This window comes from Chelonoidis abingdonii, chromosome 5, assembly GCF_003597395.2.
Source record: "Chelonoidis abingdonii isolate Lonesome George chromosome 5, CheloAbing_2.0, whole genome shotgun sequence".
In the NCBI taxonomy this organism is placed as follows: Eukaryota; Metazoa; Chordata; order Testudines; family Testudinidae; genus Chelonoidis; species Chelonoidis abingdonii.
The window spans coordinates 2,386,782-2,394,520 of record NC_133773.1 but is presented as its reverse complement, the minus strand read 5'-3'; the positions used below and the strand labels follow the sequence as shown (position 1 = coordinate 2,394,520).

Below are 7,739 nucleotides of genomic sequence, written 5' to 3'. Positions count from 1 at the left end.
ATCAGGGTCACATCCTCTCTTCTGGAAACCTCACAAACGCTGCATGTCCTAGCTGGCCTAGGAGAGGAATGATCGTGGGGCTTTTCTTAGCCTTGTGGCCTGCTGGAAAGCAAGGCAGAATGGCTTGTTCAAAGTCACAGAGTAAAGTCCTTGACAAAGCTGGGAATGAGACCCAGGCGTCCTGGCTCCCAGCACCCCCCAACTCTAACCACTAGACCCCACTCCCCTCCCAGAACTGGAGATAGAACCCAGCAGTCCTGGCTCCCAGCCCCTGCCCAGCTCTAACCATCAGACCCCACTCCCCTCCCAGAGCCAGGAGAGAACCCAGGAGTCCTGGCTCCCAGCCCCCCTGCTCTAACCCACCAGACCCCACTCCCCTCCCAGAGCCAGGAGAGAACCCAGGAGTCCTGGCTCCCAGCCTGCCCTAATCACTAGACCCCCACTCCTCACCTCTCTGCCTTGCTGATGCCTCATCTCCACCCCCCAGATGGCCTCCGCCAACGACACCCGGCAGGCCCAGAAAGATGCCGACCAGAACTTCGACTACATGTTCAAGCTGTTGATCATCGGGAACAGCAGCGTGGGGTAGACATCCTTCCTGTTCCGTTACCCCGATGACTCCTTCACCTCGGCCTTCTTCAGCACCGTGGGCATAGACTTCAAGGTCAAGACGGTCTGTAGGTCTGTAGGAGTCGAAATTATTGGCCCGTTGGCAGGGCCTCTACGAGGTAACCCGGAAGGTGGGGCCCGTTAACTATGAGATTCGCCAACCAGGTCGCCGGAAGGAAAAGTAACTATACCAAATCAACCTGCTAAAGCCGTGGCGTGACCGAGAGGGCCTGCTAATCGACCCGTGCCCGCTGGAGTTAGAACTAGGTCCGGATGTAGCCCAGACGGAGGACGTAACTGAGCCCGTGCTGCGGGGCGCCCTGATGGACGAACAACGTAAACAGGCCAAATGTCTCCTGCGGGCATTCCAGCGGACCTTCACGGCGCTACTGGGCTGCACGACCGTCACCTGTCATACGGTCCAAACCGAACCAGGGAAGGTCATACGGGAAACTGCCCAGCCGGTACCGTACCGAATGCGCCAGGAAGTTGAAGAGGAGGTCCACACCATGTTGGCCCTGGGGGTCATTGAACCCTCCCGGAGTGAGTGACACAGCCCAGTGGTCCTGGTGCCCAAACCTGATGGTTCCCATCGGTTTTGCATAGACTTCCGGAAAGTTAACACCATATCCCGCTTTGATGCCTACCCGATGCCCCGGGTCGACGAACTGCTTGGCCGCCTCGAGGAGGCCCGGTATATCACCACGCTGGACCTTAGCAAGGGGTACTGGCAAATCCCGCTCGAAGAGACGTCCAAAGAGAAGACCGCCTTTGCCACCCCGTCCGGACTTTATCAGTTCACCCGGATGCCCTTCGGTCTCCATTGGGCCCCCGCGACCTTCCAGCGGCTCATGGATCACCTCCTGTGGCCGCATCAGGAGTATGCGGCCGAATACCTAGATGACGTCGTGATCTACAGCCGCTGCTGGGAAGGCCATCTAAACCAGGTCGCGGCGGTCCTCAGAACCCTTCGGCAGGCCGGGTTGACGGCGAACCCCAAGAAGTGCCGGATACCCTGGGAGGAGACTACCTATCTCGGCTATACCGTCGGGCAGGGGCAGGTAAAGCCCCTCGTGGGGAAAGTACAAGCCCTCGCGGAGTGCCCCACCCCGACAACAAAACAGCAGCTCCGGCGCTTCCTGGGACTCGTGGGGTATTATCGGCGGTTTATCCCACACATTGCGTCCATTGCAGCACCTTTGACCGGGCTGCTAACGAAGAACAGCCCTTGAAAGGTACAATGGACCCTGGAGTGTGAGACAGCCTTTAGGACGCTCCGCAGCTGCTTGTGCCAGGAACCCATCTTGTACAGTCTGGACTTTGACAAACCGTTCATCCTCCAGACGGATGCGTCTGACGTCGGCTTAGGGGTGGTCTTGTCTCAGGAGGGGGACAGAGGAGACCACCCCATACTGTACCTGAGCTGAAGCTATTTCCCCGACAGCGGAACTATGCAGTGGTTGATAGGGAGGCCCTCGCAGTCAAGTGGGCCTGCGAGGCTCTTCGATTCTTCCTCCTGGGCGGGCTGTTCACTCTCGTCACGGACCACGCCCCCCTTCAATGACTCATGCAGATGAAGGACAACAATGCCCGCATCATGCGCTGGTATTTGGCCTTGCAGCCCTATGCGTTCACCATCCGGCATTGGGCTGGCAAGGACCATGCCAACGCAGACTTCTTCTCCCGCCTCGAAGAGATGGGGCAGCCCGGCCCCGACAAGCGGGGGCCGGACTTGAGTGGGGGGGAGTGTAACGAGGCGGCGTGGCTCCCGTCCTCGCAAGGAAGGGTCGAGCCCCGTCAATCACCCCCAGAGGCGGGATCGCTGACTGGAAGTCCTGCCCCTCAGAGGGTCAGGGGGTGACCCGGAAGAATAAAAGCCGGGCCCCAGCCTCCAGTTGGAGTCCAGCCACCGTCAGGAGCAGACATGCCCGCCGATGCTCGTAACTGGGAAGCTGCTGAGGCTGGAGGCTGGTGCCCGGAGCTGCCGGAGCTTCCCCGCGGTCGCTACGACGAGGAGCTTCCCTGCGGTCACTATGGCCCCGAGGAGCCCCCAGACCAGGCCCGGCCCGCCTTTCCAGAGATACAACCGGACCTGCCGCCCAGCCCTGACTGGGAGGAACCGATGGTGCTGGACGCCCCAGGGACTGAGACCACAAGCCAGGTAGGAACAGAGGGGGATATCAGAAGTAGCCCGGGGGCAGCTGACTCCAGTCAGGCTGCAGAGGTATCGATGCCTATGTCAGTGTGTTTCGGTCAGGACCCCACTGATCACCGTTAGCGGTGACAGCCGCAACTAGGACCCCGGGCTGGAACGCAGAGGAGTGGGTGGGCCTGCGTTCCCCCTGCCACCCGTTCCCGGGTGGCAGAATCCCCCTCTCCCCAGCCTAAGGAGGCCATTGTAACTGAACTGCTGTAACTGTGTTTGGTGCCCCGCCCGAACCAAGGGCTGGGCCCCTTTTGACTTTGCCGCTGCTCGGTCCTGCCCCAAAGGGCCAGAGCTGATTGAACTGCTATAACTGTGTGGTGCCCCGCACGAACCAAGGGCCGCCCCCCCCTCCCTTTTTTGACGGTGCCACAGCTCGGTCTTCCTCACAGGGACCGAACTTCCCCGAGCGGGGACTGCGGGTCCAAGGACCGGACCCTTAGCCGACAGGTCGAGGCCGGCATGGCTCCCCTCCTCGCAAGGGAGGGTCGAGCCCCGGCAGGACCCCGTTTACAGTCCCCCTTTTTCTATTTTGTTTTAGCCTGTGGAAGTCATTGCCACTGATTTTTTCCGTGGTGGGAACTTCATCAGCCTCCTAATGCCACCTCTGAACTATGTCTGCGTCCTCATTTACCATCTGTCAATGTAGTTAGCCTGTGGAACTCACTGCCACAAGATGCCACTTTTGGAGAAAGGTTGCCGGGCCAGACAGAGCCCTGCTCTGGGGATTTCTATAAGGCTGAGCGGTCTCTGCACGTTGTGTGGCTTGAATCTTTGCAGGCTGTAACTCCACAGACTCCAGCAGGGAATTTGGCCCAGTGTGTGTTTTTTTTTCCACTGCAACCTCTTGCCCCACTTAATAGGCGGGAGAGACCCTAAGGAGCAGTGCTAGCGAATGGAAGCCCTCTCTGGGCACTGACCTGACCACTAGGAGGTATGGGTGATTTAGATCAGGGGCACGTGTAGGAGCAACATTACAGTAGGAGGTGGTTAACTCTTTGGCTTGGCTTCGCTGGAGTCACTTCCCTGCCTAATTAGATCTGAAGCTCTTTGGGGCAGGGTCCATCTGTTTGTTCTGCAGATATACAGCACCTGGCATATGGGTTCCTGGGCCATGACGCTCAGACACTACCACAATCCATCTCATAAATAAGTATTTAAGCCTGTGCTTTGCTTTAAGGGGAGACAGCTGGACGGAGAGGGGTTCATTGAAATGAGGATGGACAGAGGCCTTCCTGCCACTTCCCAAAAGGATCTGTGGAAGTGTCTCTGCCTCTCTGCAGACTCTGCCTGACCCTCCAAAAAAGAGAGATCAATAAGTAGGTGTATTATGATAGCACCTAGCAGCCCCAGTGATAGCGCAGGACTCCATTGTGCTGGCTGCTGTACATGATTAGGTGTATTATGGTAGCGCCTAAGAGTCCAGCCATAGCCCAAGACCCCATAGGGCCAAGCACGATACATTATTTATTAGGTGTATTATGGTAGCGCCTAAGAGTCCAGCCATAGCCCAAGCCCCCTTAGGGCCAAGCACGATACATTATTTATTAGGTATATTACGGTAGCCCCTAGTAGCCCCAGCCATGGACTGAGATGCAGTTATGGTAGGTGCTGTAGATTATTTGTTAGGTGTATTACAGTAGAATGTAGGAGCCCCAGTCGTGTGGCCCGTAACTCCTTTGCGCTGGGCGCTGTACATTATTAGGTGTATTATGGTAGCAGCTAGGAGCCCCAGCCATGGCCCAGAACCCCATTGTGCTGGGCGCTGTACATTATTAGGTGTATTACGGTAGCAGCTAGGAGCCCCAGCCATGGACTGAGATGCAGTTATGGTAGGTGCTGTAGATTATTTGTTAGGTGTATTACAGTAGCACCTAGGAACCCCAGTCGTGTGGCCCGTAACTCCTTTGCGCTGGGCGCTGTACATTATTAGGTGTATTATGGTAGCAGCTAGGAGCCCCAGCCATGGCCCAGAACCCCATTGTGCTGGGCGCTGTACATTATTAGGTGTATTACGGTAGCAGCTAGGAGCCCCAGCCATGGACTGAGATGCAGTTATGGTAGGTGCTGTAGATTATTTGTTAGGTGTATTACAGTAGCACCTAGGAACCCCAGTCGTGTGGCCCGTAACTCCTTTGCGCTGGGCGCTGTACATTATTAGGTGTATTACGGTAGCAGCTAGGAGCCCCAGCCATGGCCCAGAACCTCATTGTGCTGGGCGCTGTACATTATTAGATGTATTACGGTAGCACCTAGGAGCACCAGTCCTGTGACCCACTGCGCTGGGTGCTGCACGAATACAGAACAAACAGACGGTCCCTGCCCCAGGGCGCCGATCCTCTAAATTTGACTAATTTAACTGAGATTAGTTTAAGGCCTAGCGCTGATCCCATCACCTAGCAATGAGTTCCACATGCTAAAACCTGTGATGTCCTGCCATCAGCTGTAAGGCTGGCTCTCCATTCCAGACACCCGCCGGCAGAGCTCTGCTAGTCAGTGCCCTGTAGCTGGGTCAGCTAGACCTCACCCGTCAGAAACCCTACCGGAGATGCGGTTATACCAGCCGAACGTTGCTTTTGCTGGGCGCGTTGATTTTGGTCGGGTGGGATGGAATGAGCCATTCTGGTGGAGCGCGCAGCTTTACTGGGGTAAGCCGGGTTCCCGCGAGGAGCCCTTTGTGTATGGCTGGAGCTACCCGGCAAAGCACTCTTCAGCGAGATCGGGCCTCAATCCCCTCCCTTTCATACCCATCCAGCATCCCTTCAGTCCTGCCTTTTGCAGCGGGCTGACTAAGATCCCACCCGGTCTCTTCCCTATCCTGCACCCCTCCACGAGTCCCCTGCCTGACCACCCCGTCCAGGCAAGCCCCCCACGCTTCGCTCTCTCTCCATACGGCAGAAAGGGGAATGTCCGGCTCACCAGTGTTTTATTTTTAACAGCAGCCCGTTCAAATTTCCATTCCGCTCCCTTATTAATAGATTTATTTTTTTTAATCACACACAAAGAGTGCGTTTTACGTGCATCTGAGCTGTCATGGAAACTAGCCCCAGTTCCTGGTACCAGCCTGACACATCCAGGCCTTTTAATGAAAAGATCCTTCTGTCACGGCCCTCTGTGTGCTCTCTGGTCTTCACAGTAACAGGCCCATCTCTGGTCTCCGCCTGCTCCTGAGAGTAGAGAAGCGCCATGCAAGGCCAAGCAGATAGCGAGCAGCTGATATTTCTCACCCACCCATAATGCACCTCTTCACGGCTCCTAACTGAAACAGCCCTGCAGACACCTGGGGAGAGATGGGCCCTGCCCCAGGGAGCTTGCAGTCCAAAGAAAGGGTTATCCCTTGTTTTACAGATGGGAAAACTGAGGCACGGGGGGGGGCAGGAGTCTCTGGCAGGAAGTGAGGGGGAGCATTAACCCCCAAGCCTCCCGCAGTGCTACCTCCAGGTTGAAATCGTCCCCTGTGCAGCTGAGGATCTTGCAAAGAAGCAGCTCTTATTTGTGTGTTATGGAGACGGGATTGTTTAAAGGACACCACAGAGCAGGAGAGATACCGGACGATCACGACGGCATATTACCGAGGAGCTATGGGCTTTCTGTTGATGTACGACATTGCCAACCAGGATTCCTTCAACGCCATGCAGGACTGGTAAGAGACCCCGTGTTCCCTTGCGTTGTACCATGAGAGCCAGCCGTGTCCAGGGCTGAGTGAAGATGCAGGCACTGGGGGCCCCTGTTTAGGGCCCCTGGCTCCCTGAGGGTCACAGGGATTGAGGTCAAGATCTCTGGGGGGGGGGAAATTAGCTCTCTGACTGGTGCTGGTGGTGAAGAAAAGCTTGAGCTGAGCAAAACGGATGTCTGCCTGAGTCTGCCGAGAGCCTGAGCCCGTCTGCCTAAGAGGGGGAAGCGCATGTAACTGATGCAGCCAAGCTGCCTGCATCTGCAGAAAGCAAACTGTGTGTGTGTGAGTGGGGGAGGGGATATGACCCCCTCAATCCCTCCTGCCCTGGGGAGGGCCCTGCCTCCATTGGAAACTCCTGATAAAGTTGCAGCGCTCATATTACTTAAAGACATGGCGTCGTGGGGAGGGGGCCCATCTGTAAAGACTCATTGGATTTTTAAGATCTTTTATGGAGGGCGAGGCAGTATTGGGGATGGAAGAGGCAGGTCACCGCACTGTACTATGGAGAAAACCGAGGCGGGGTCAACCTCGGAGATGGGGCTCTTCCCCCCTCCCCGACCTTTTCACTGCTCCTTATTCCTGGCTTCACCCCTCTCTGGGGTCTGTTTGTCATCACCCCCATGCCCAGCTGCAGCCTGCTGCAGGGAGAGGTGCAAATCTGCTGGGGCCACCCATGAGTCAGATTGACAGCGAGTCACCGGGTTTAGGGAAGAGGAGTCTGGCTGTCCGAGGCTGATGCTTCAACTCGGAGCCCCTGAGCAGCCTTGGGTCAGGCTGAACAGGGAAGGGGTTTAGTCCAGGGATATAGTGGAAGCCAGGACTCCTGGGTCCTCTCCCTGGCTCTGGAAGGAGGGTGGGGTCTAGTGGTTAGAGCAGGAAGCTTGGGAGACAGGACTCCGAGGTTCTGTTCTGAGAGACGAGCCCTCGGATGACTGCTTTCACTCACGCAAAGCCCACTGGGTGCCATTTCTTCCTGGGACTGTGTTTAACGCCGCTGAACACTGACGGATGCACTTTCCTTCCAAAGATCTCCGAGTGCTTTACAAACAGGGTTTGGTATTTATTGGTGTCATTATTTTGATCCCTCTTTCACAGAAGGGGAAACTGAGGCACAAGGTAGCAGAGACACCCAAAGTAGTCATCTTTTCCACCCCCTCCTCTCTACCCACTAGGTCCCTCTCCCTTCATAGACTCCAGGACTGGAAGGGACCTCAAGAGGTCATCGAGTCCAGTCCCCTGCCCTCATGGCAG

At 56.4% G+C, this 7,739-nt stretch overlaps 1 pseudogene; it reads left to right on the top strand.

Moving 5' to 3' along the window:
- Positions 1-472: 472 nt before the first annotated feature.
- Positions 473-7,739, top strand: part of LOC142046852 (ras-related protein Rab-3D-like) — a 33,004-nt pseudogene continuing 25,737 nt past the window's right edge.